Genomic DNA, 10,786 nt, shown 5'->3' on the forward strand with positions numbered 1-10,786 from the left:
AGGAACCAATGAATGGAAGTTCACAAATAAAAATCTGAAAAGTCTTAAGGAGGGGAAGTGTTAAATTTTGTTTAGGCATGCACTTTTTGTGAGTTCTGTTGCTGCAGTACCTATTCATTCACATGGACCTGGAGTCCTAGTTCATGCACTCTGATAAACTGGAATAGAAGAACTCAGAATCTTATGATTTAACATGATATGAGACACAACGTAGATATTCATAAAAATTTTCTGATTGATTAGCCAGGTAGACACATGTTGTATGTTTTCTATTTATAGTGTACTTAACCTGAAAGCACTATTCCTGTTCTTAAGAAATAAGACCAAGTTGATGAATCAGCATGCATCCAGGCAGTAAACCCACATGCTCATTCCTTTAAAACAAAGGGCAATAAAAAGTCAACTGTGTATATTGCAGAGTGATGGAGTTGATTGGCCTGGACGGGTTCATCAGGAAAGTTCCAGGAGAGAGGTCAGCTTGGGAGGTTGGCAATAAGAATTCACAGCAGGTCAGAGCTAAAAAAGTACCAAAAATCAGTTGGTCCAATCTCTTTAATTTACAGAGGACATGAAGCCGTAGAGACTGTAAAGACTAGACCAGATGTTCCTGCTGCTAAACTTAGTGCATGCTTGGGTAGGTCCAATTGATTCTGTCTTTGTAGTTTTTTTGTTTTGCTTTATTTTCTCTCCCCTGTAGATGCTTTGGGGATTTTCTCCTTGACCTTTGGAGTACCGAAATTTCTTCAGGAAGTATCTGTGGTGAGCTTTCCCTTTGTCCTTTCTGGCCTACAGCCAGTTGAGGGAAAATTTGTTCTACTACTTGCACATCTGTTTCTGAGTCATTTGTTTTAATTTCTTTATCTGAGTCATTTTCTTTGATGCTTTCAGTTTTATTCATTTTGGGCCATCCTTGGTCATCTTTCTTCATTTATGAATGGAAGGTAATGTTATTAATTATCTGACTTGGAATTCTTTTGCAGTCATATGAGTTTGTTTACCTAGAAATGTGCACAGAGATAAATTTGGCCTTTGAAATGAGGTATTCTTAAGTCTAGTGAAGAAAGCAAAAAAGTAAACCAAAAATTCTGTCAAAGTATCAGAATGTTTATGGTGCAGCTTTAACAACTTATCAACAAGTTCTGCATAGAGTTGGAAAATGGGGATGTTTGGTGGCATTCATTTGTATCCCAGGGAATTCCAAGGTGTGTCCCTCCCTAGACCTCAAGAGGCTGCCTCTGGCTCCGCTAGGGTTTGGCTGGAAATGTATGGGGCTGGAGACAAAAGGAGAGAAAAGATCTGACCTAATGGCTACAGTTTGGTGATTTGGTTCTCTGGGCTTGAAGAAAGTTCACAGTTTTTTCTTTCTCTTGAAGGATTCGCTTCTGAATTTCTCAAAGGTATTTTCATTAGAATTTTTCACTGCCACCTCTGCCACATGGTCAATGCCTTTTCTTAGGTTTTTCACTTTCTACCTGTGCCCTGAGCTTGTGATGACCTATTCAACACAGGGCTCCATCTCTCTTCCAGGAAGCCCTCTCATGTGGGCAGAAACTTGACAAGGTCTGGTCCATTCTCATGGACTACATCTGGTCCAGGGGAACACTTGTGCACCGTTGTATCCATGGAAACACGCCTCCCATTGCTCTGCTGGCAGCAAGCTGCTCAGGTCACCTCCTTGGGCTTGAATTCCTCAAGGACATGCTCTCTGGTCCTGGGAGTGGGTAGGAAACTAACCCTTACAAAGCTGAAGCCTGAGCACCTATTCTGCAAGCTCTGCATAGATTTGGAAAGTGGGAATATTTGGCACCTTCGTTTTGTCTTCAGTCTTGGGGGCCTTGGCTGAAATGGGAGGATAAAAATACTTACTCTAAAAGTCTGTTTCATGTCTAAAGGAAAAGTACAAGAGTATAAGAGTGATCAATATGGAATCTTCCATGCTGTTTCTTAAGGCAGTGGGCCATCTCCCATGCCTGATTTTATTACAACATTGTGTCAGACAAACTTCTACTAAACCAGTATGTGGAGTATTAGGCAGCAAAAAGACAATAAGTAAAAAGATTGCTTCTCCTAACAATCTGTGTGGTCCTTAGGCTTGGTTCTCCTAAGGAGTCAGCTGAGTGTGCATCCCTAAGAGAAAGGATTGCCTGGCAGATGGTCTAGAAACGTTTTTACTCTAAGGCATTTATAGAGCATGAGCATCAAAGTCGAATTGATCTGGATTTAGTTCCAAATTGGAAATTATTAGCTGTGTAACCTCAGGTAGACTGTTTGGTACTCTAAGACCTTGGTCTTCTGACTTATAAAAGGAGAATACTAGCTAACTTGAAAGGTAACTATAGAGATTAAATGAAATTTAGTATGTAAAGGCTTCAAAAAGAGAAGGCTCTCAGTAAGCCTCCTCAGCCTGGCTCTACCTCTTTAACTCCTGCTCTTTTATTTCATTTTCTTTTTCTTTCTTTTTTTTGGGGGGAGGGAGTTACTGGGGAGTGAATCCAGGGATGCTTAACCACTGAGCCACATCCCCAGCCCTTTTGTCCTTTTTTATTTTGAGATAGGGTCTCAGTAAGTTGCTTAGGGCCTCCCTAAGTTGCTGAGGCTGGCCTCTAACTTGCAGTCCTCATGCCTCAGCCTCCCCAGTCACTGGTATAACAGGTGTTGCATCACTACACCTGGCTCCTACTCTTCCTTAAAGAGCTCAAGGTTCATCACCTCTTCTGGAAGGGCTCTGAATTCTCCTACTCACACATTATGTGTAAGAGCTTCTGAAGTATCTTGAGAGGTCTCTGCCACAGCATGAACCACACATACCTAATGCTGTCTGCCCCGCTGTTCGCTTCTCCCATTAGAACTAAGGACTCCTTGAGTGCAGAAAGCATGAACAGCTCACCCCTCAGCTCTATGGATAGGGCCCAGCAGAATGGAACTTGGCGAACATAGATTTGTGACATGTACAGGATCTGTAATTCCCACCACCCCACTTCAAAGAAATAGGAAAAGAGGAGTTGTACATTAATGTTTCTCTCCTTTGGGAGAAAACTTACCCATTCCACCATAACTGAGATAGCAGGTCCCCAATTCCCAGTCAGGTTCATTGAATCATAGAATCTTAGGGCAGGAGAAAGTTCAGAGTGCCTTGTCATGGGGAAAGTATGTTTCAGGAGGCATGTGTGTCTTAAAAATATACGCTTCACATTTTGAGTTTATATTCAGAAAGTTTTTTTAAAAGACCCTGACTTCATTCTGTCTGGGGAGAGAAAACCCAGGAACCCTTGGTTAGTGGGGATGTTCACACCTCCATCATACCACAGATGGCGATCAGAACTGGGAACGTGGAAACTGAGGCACTGAGAGACAGGTCTGTTTCCATCACCCCTCCACATACAGATGAGCAAAGCGAGGCCCAGTGGGGTCACGATGTGTGTCCCAGGTCACACCGCTGGGAAGCAACAAGGGTAGGATTTGTGACCGCAGACGCTGCTCCTCCACTGCACCACAGTCGCCGGCCTGAGCGTGGGAGGAGCACTGGGGCAGGAGCAAGAGGTGGGTGCCACGCGGTGAACTTGGGCAAGCCTGTGAGTCTGAAACTCAGTTTCTTCATTTGCACAGTGGGAAAGATAATATCCTGCCACACAGGCCTGATGAGGGATAAAGAGAAGAGAACGTCTTTAAAAAATTTTTTTTCTATTTGTTCTTTTTAGATACACAAGACAGTAGAGTGTATTTTGACATATTATACATACATTGAGTATAACTTATTCTAATTAGGATCCCATTCTTCTGATGGTGTTTTCATATATGAACATAAGAATGTATGTTTGATTCATTTTACTGACTTTTCTATTCCCATCCTTCCTTCCTTGCCTTTATTCCCCTTTGTCTAAACCAATGGACTTCTATTCTTCCCCTCCTTATCCTTCCTTGTTATGGGTTAGCATCTGCATATCAGAGAGAACATTTGACCTTTGCTTTTTGGAGAATGGTTTATTTCACTTAGCATTATAGTCTCCAGTTCCATCCATTTACTACCAAATGCCATGATTTCATTCTTCTTTATGGCTATTTTTCCATTGTATATATGTACTACATTTTCTTTATCCACTCATCTGTTGAAGGACATCTAGGTTGGTTCTATAGCTCAGCTATTATAAATTGAGCTGCTATAAACATTGATGTGGCTGCCTCACTGTAGTATGCTGATTTTAAGTCCTTCAGGTACATACTAAGAAGTGGGATAACTGAGTCAAATGGTGGTTCCATTCCAAGTTTTCTGAGGAATTTCCATACTGCTTTCCAGAGTGGTTGCACCAATTTGCATCTCCACCAGCAATGTATGAGTGAACCTTTTCCCCCACATTCTCACCAACATTTATTGTTTCTTGTATTCTTGATAATTGCCATTCTGACTGGAGTAAGATAGAATCTGAGTGTGGTTTTAATTTCTCTAATTGCTGGAGAAGTTGAACATTTTTTTCATATATTTGTCGGTCATTCATATTTCAAGAAGAGAAAGCCTTTACCAATAGCAACCTTTCATTTAAAATGGTCCATCTGGAATTTAAATCATCCAGTTTGTAAAAGAGCAGCACACTGAAGCTATAAATTTAAACTTTCTGGTCACTTCAGTATAACTACAAACAAGGATTTCCAGATAAGAAGGAGGAAAAATCAACGTTTGTCAAAGTCTCCTGAGTACTTTTAATCAGGGGTAGTGATATAAGTGAGTAGTCACATGAGGAAAAGGTGAAATTGGATCCATTTCTCAACTTGTAAATCAAGATAAATTCCAAATGAAGCAGAGAACTGAATTTTAAAAAATGAAAATATACAGACACTTAAATAAAACATCAATTAATTCTTCTAAAACCTGGAAATGGGGAAAACTTTGCTAATTGTGGTCCAAATTCCTGAAGCAATAAGAAAAAGATTAACAAATTTAATTATGTGAAAATAAAAGTAATGCTTCTATAGGGGAAAAAAAAAAAAACACCATAAGTAGGGAGGAAAGGCAACAGACTGAAAAATATATATATATTGCAACTTATCTATCACAGACCCAGAGCTACTAGCCTTAATATAAAGGAAGCTTCTAAAAATAAATTTTAAAAAGACTAAGAATCCCACAATTAGAGACTCACAATCTTACATTAAGCAGCTCACAGAAAAAGAAATGCAATGACCTTTAGCTTATTGACACTTAACTTCACTCATAAGTAAAATGCAAAGTCAAAGTGCCCTGAAAAACAATGACCTTTAGCTTATTGACACTTAACTTCACTCATAAGTAAAATGCAAAGTCAAAGTGCCCTGAAAAACATGTCTCAATTATCAGATAGATTAAAAAATCTCAAATTGGAAAGTATAACCTGTTGGTGAGTGTGTGAGAAAATGGACATTATTAAACATTGCTAATGTGGAGGGAAAGATGATACAACCTCCATGGAGAGAAATTAAGCAGTATTAGTGGAATTACTCATTTATCTTATGACCCCTTAAGTCTCTCTTTTAGGAATCCACTTTAAAGATGCAATGGTGAAAATATGAAAAGGTCTGTGCACAAAGCTTTTAATTGCAGCATTATACATAGTAGTAAAAGTCTGGAATCAACTCAAAAGCTCATCAAGTAGGGAACTAGCTGAATAAAAAGTGTATATCCTCAGAGGAGCGATCGACCCCAGGATATGATTAGGTTGCTAGAGTTTGGATCTTAAATGTCCCCCAAGGCTCATATGTTGAAATCTTTGTTCCCAGGGAGGCACTGTTGGGAGGTGGCGAAACCTTTTAAAGGCAGGGCCTAGATGGAGGTGTTTAGGTGATTGGCGGCATGCCCTTGAAGGGGTTTGTAGACCCAAACACACACCCTCCTTGCTCTCTTTTGCTTCCTGACTGATGAGGTGAGTGTTTTTGCTATATCACACACTCCCACCATATTGTGCCATCTCTCTGCAGGCCCAAAGCAGCAAGGTCAGTTGATCATGGACTGGAACCTCTAAAACTATGAAGCAAAATAAACTTTTCCCTTTAACTTAACCATCTCAGGTATTTTGCTATAGTAGTAGAAAACTGACTAGCACATAAATGAAAAAAATAGTGTAGAGAAAAGTGAATACAGTAAGCTGTTATTTAACTAATGATGCACACATTTTTAAAAATGGATAGATAACTGGGCACAATAACACACACCTATAATCCCAGATACTTGGGAGGCTGAGGCAAGAGGCTCTCGATTTTAGAACTAGTCTGAGCAACTTGGCAAAATGCTGTCTCAAAATTTTTAAAAAGATTTTAAAAAGTTGGGGATCTAACTCAGTGGTAGAACACCCTGAATTCAATCCCCAGTGCCACACATAATAATAATAATAATAATAATAATAATAATAATAATTAATTAAATAAAATAAACCCACAATTCTCTTTAAATGATTACTTGCAGGGTGGGGGTATGAAACAGATTGGAGAAGATTAATACAAAAGCTAGACTTATCTAACTACACTTTCTTTCGTAGATTGGATTTAGGAATCTTGCAAATATTTTACAGAATTATCAAACATAAAACAGTTTTATGTGAACTTTCTTTTATTTATACTTGACATTTATTTGACTGCTAGATGAAATTAACATTATATTTAAGAAAATGATTTCACCTTTAAAACTGTTGTACTTATTGAGCGAAATCGTGAAATTGAAGACTTGTGCCTATCAAAGGGAACACAAATCTACTAACTGAGCTGAAAATCAGGTGATGGGGACTAAGCATTAGCCAGATTTCAACCAGCAACAACAGGTCTTTATTTGTATGTTGGATTTGTCTTTATTTGTATGTTGGATTTATTTGTGCATGGAACCAGGAGTGTGGATGCCTGTTATTTGTATGTTGGATATGTCTTTATTTGTATGTTGGATTTATTTGTGCATGGAACCAGGAGTGTGGATGCCTGTTATTGACACACTCAAATGGTGTGTAGTTAATATACCTAATGCATTATACTGACTTTGATTTGAAGTTCCATCAGTTTAAGTGAACTTTTAAAATCAAAAGCAAAATGAAACAAAAGAATCTGTGTATGAAGTTTGTGTCATATACTCAGAGATGAATCTTTTCCAGTGATTTTTAAACATAAAACTTGTTTATTTCTAGTGGGATATACCATAAAGACAAGAAGACCTGCAAAACTATCTTAAACTGCAAAGTCACTGTATTATAGGTAGTAATGCTTTTCTGAGACTATTATATGTGAATTGTGAAGTTAAGCCAAGGAGCATTTGCATTTGTGTCATTGAGAACTTCATATTCAGCACAATTGATAAAGTAAAAACCCTTTCTTTCTGATTTTGAATTGGAAGCAACTATGTAAACATATTAAGTTCTCTCTCTCTCTCTCTCTCTCTCTCTCTCTCTCTCTCTCTCCCTTTAGATATGAGGTCTTGCTATGTTGCCCACACTCACTATCCCTGAGCTACTGGGCTCAAGTGATCTTCTTGCCTCAGCCTCTCAGTAGCTGGGACTCAGGTATGCATCATCACACCTGACTCAAACATTTTCTCTTAAGAAACAAAAATTATTTCCCTGTTCTATCAATTGAAAAGATCTAGAATCAATAACCAGCCAAGTAGCAACAAGCATCTCTACCACTCCAAATATGATACAGAGCTCCTTACAAAAATGGATGATTTCAGATCTTAGGCCTGACATTTAGAAGAGGCTGGACTATCTTATCCTTCCAGAAACCAAGGAAGCAATAAAATCAAATGAGGATATTTCAGAAGGATACAAGAGCTGAGTGTGGCGTGACACTTGTCTGTAATCCCAGCAACTTGGGAGACCGAGGCAGGAGGATTGCAAGTTTGAGGTCAGCCTCAGCAACTTTGTGAGACCCTCAGCAATTTAGAAAGACCCTCTCTCAAAATAAAAATAAAAAAGACTGGGGATGTAACTCAGTGGCAAAGCAGCCCTGGGCTCAATCCCTACTACTGGGAAAAAGAAAATAAATAAATAAATAAAAGGGCAGGAAATATAAGAGCCAACCTGAATAGGCTCCTGTTGACCAAAGAAGGCACAATCTGTGCAATAAGAGTAACTCTATGGATTAGAACGTACCAAATATTTTTACACCATGGGTTCAATATGATACACAAACAAAAACAAAAACAAAAAAAGCAAACAAAACCACACGAAAACTAACAAACCCTTATGATCACCTTTACAGTTTATCTGCTTGGAATTAACTTGAACTTGAAAAATTAGTACAGAAAGGAAAGAACCAAGCCTCTATCCTATTTCTCTTACATGAACTGTGCCTCAGGGTGGATAGGAGCAGTCTAGCTAATAAATGAGAATGGAATGACAAGAAATAGAGTATCGCCATGTGGCACCCTAGGGAAATGATGGTCTAGGCAGTAGTCTTCGAGGGCTGCTAACGTGGACATGAGGAAAGCAGACATCACATACCTTTAACAGATATGCACAATGACACCTACAAGTACTTTAGCCAAAAAAAAAAAAAAAAAAATTAAGTTTGAATCTGATGTTGGTCAAGCTTCTAGATCTAATTAGCCACTCACAGGAAATACAGCATACAGAGGACTATGTTAAATGATACAGGGAGGTGGGAATTGTGAAAATTCAGATGGTAGGAAATCCTATAGGATGAATGAATGACCCAGTGTGATCAACAAATAAATTGGGTTGGGAGTAGAGAGGCGGGGAGGCTGAGCCTTTAAAGGTTTAAGGATATAATTTAATTGCAACCCAGGACCTCATCACAACCCTGATTTACACAAAGTTATGCAATCACCAGATATTTAAGGAAATTTGAACCCTGACTAGGTGTTGGATAGTATAAGAAATTATTGTTAATGTGTTATTAGTGTGATAATGGTATGGTAGTTATGTTTAAAGAATCCTTACCTTTTAGACACTAAAATTTAAAGATATAAGCACAAGTTTATGGATGAAATTATACGATGCTAGGAATTTGCTTTAAAATAAAATAATCTAGGGTGTAGGGAGTTACTGGGAACATAGACTAAATGTAGACTATTTTATATATAATTGAAATGTTCCATAATAAATTATTAAAAAGGAAACCCAAAAAAGGTTAAAAATAAAACAAAAACATTTCCCAGTTGATGGCAGACAGAAACCAACAAGGCAAAGAAAATCTGAGAATTTCAGTCCTTCAGAGTAAAGTTGGCTTCAGAACTTTGAACTCACATGCCCAGAATGCATAGTCTGATGAAGAGATTTCTCTGAATTACCATAATTTCTGGTCATGGATAAGAAAATACTGAAGTCATTTGCTTATAAATGTAAGTCCAATCTGGACACTTCTCTGTTCACATCTATCAGGAGCCCCCAGGAAGTGCTCAGGAAAATCACTGAAGCCCCAGCAGTAACCTGCAAAGCTCCCCCTACTTGATACCTGACCAGTGGTAGCCAGTCCCCAAGGGAGCCCCATGATGAGTCCTTCTCCCCATTTTCATACTCCTGTGCAATCCCTGCCCACTGCATCCAAGGTTGGCCTGTGGAATTAGTAAAATAAAGCCAAAAGGGATGACATATTGCACTTGAGATCAGGTTACAGGCACTGCGGCTTCCACTGTGGTCATTTTCTCACTCTTGCTTGGGTCACTTGCTCTGAGGAAAACCAACTGCCATGACAAAGAACTGAATTCTCCAGCCAACGGCCTTGTGAGTGGGCTTGGGAGTGGATCCTCCATCCCTAGTCAAGCCAAAAGCGAGCTTTTTCTTAAAGCGCTGAGAGCAAATAAGTCAGGATTTGCAGGCCATATGGTCTCTGCAACCACTCAACTCTGCCATGATCACAGTATGAAAAGTAATGGGCACGGCTGTGTTCCAATAAAACTTGACAGAAACAGGCAGTAGTCTGCAGGACAGCAGTCCAGGCCCACAGCTTGACTGTGACTTCATGGAACCCTGAACCACAGCTAACCCTGACCAGCTAAGCCAGTCTTATTCCTGAACTCAAGAACTGTGTAGTTTATTTTAAGTTACATTTTCTTGTGATTGGTATCTGATACACCATGCTGCTCTTCCCCAACACACTGCCTTTTACTTCTCTAATTTCGCCTTTCTTCTCTCCACCACTCATTCAGCTCAGGTCACAGAAGCCTCCGTGTTGAAACCAGGGCACTTTGCTCTTTAGTCTTCTCCATGCCCAGAATGCTTATCCCCCAGAAGCTTTGGTGGGATTCAATACCCTTTAGGTCTATACTCAAATGGGCCTTTCTCTGAAAAGCTATCCTACCCCTATTTACAAATGCAGCACTCCTTTCCTACATTTCCCCGTCTCCTTTATTTTTCTTCATAACATGTACCACCATTTTGTTTGTTTTATTGTCAAGAAATTGAAGTATGTGAATATCAGATGTTTTTGACAGATGTTAAAATGCAAGAGGCTGTTGGTCTTTGACGAATGACCTTCTCTACACTTTTTGAAGGCAGTTTCACCCAATCCTGACCTTTTATTTCACCTTTGTGTAGAAGTCTATGCAGATCTTTTCACCCAGATTCAGCCGAGTTCCAGACCTATATATCCAACTTCCTGCTTGGTGTCTTCCAGATATCATATGGGTACCTCAAATTCAGAACAGTCTAAATTGAACTGCTTTCCTTTTCCCATTGTGACTGAACTTAGTAAATGGTACCATCTAAGAGCACATCTACAAATCACTCTGGATACTTCTCCTTTCATCAGTGAATGACCCATGAGATGATGATCTGAATCCTCCCCCAATTCCCATGTTTAAACTCTCTTAAGGCGATGG

This window comes from Sciurus carolinensis, chromosome 9, assembly GCF_902686445.1.
Source record: "Sciurus carolinensis chromosome 9, mSciCar1.2, whole genome shotgun sequence".
NCBI lineage: Eukaryota > Metazoa > Chordata > Mammalia > Rodentia > Sciuridae > Sciurus > Sciurus carolinensis.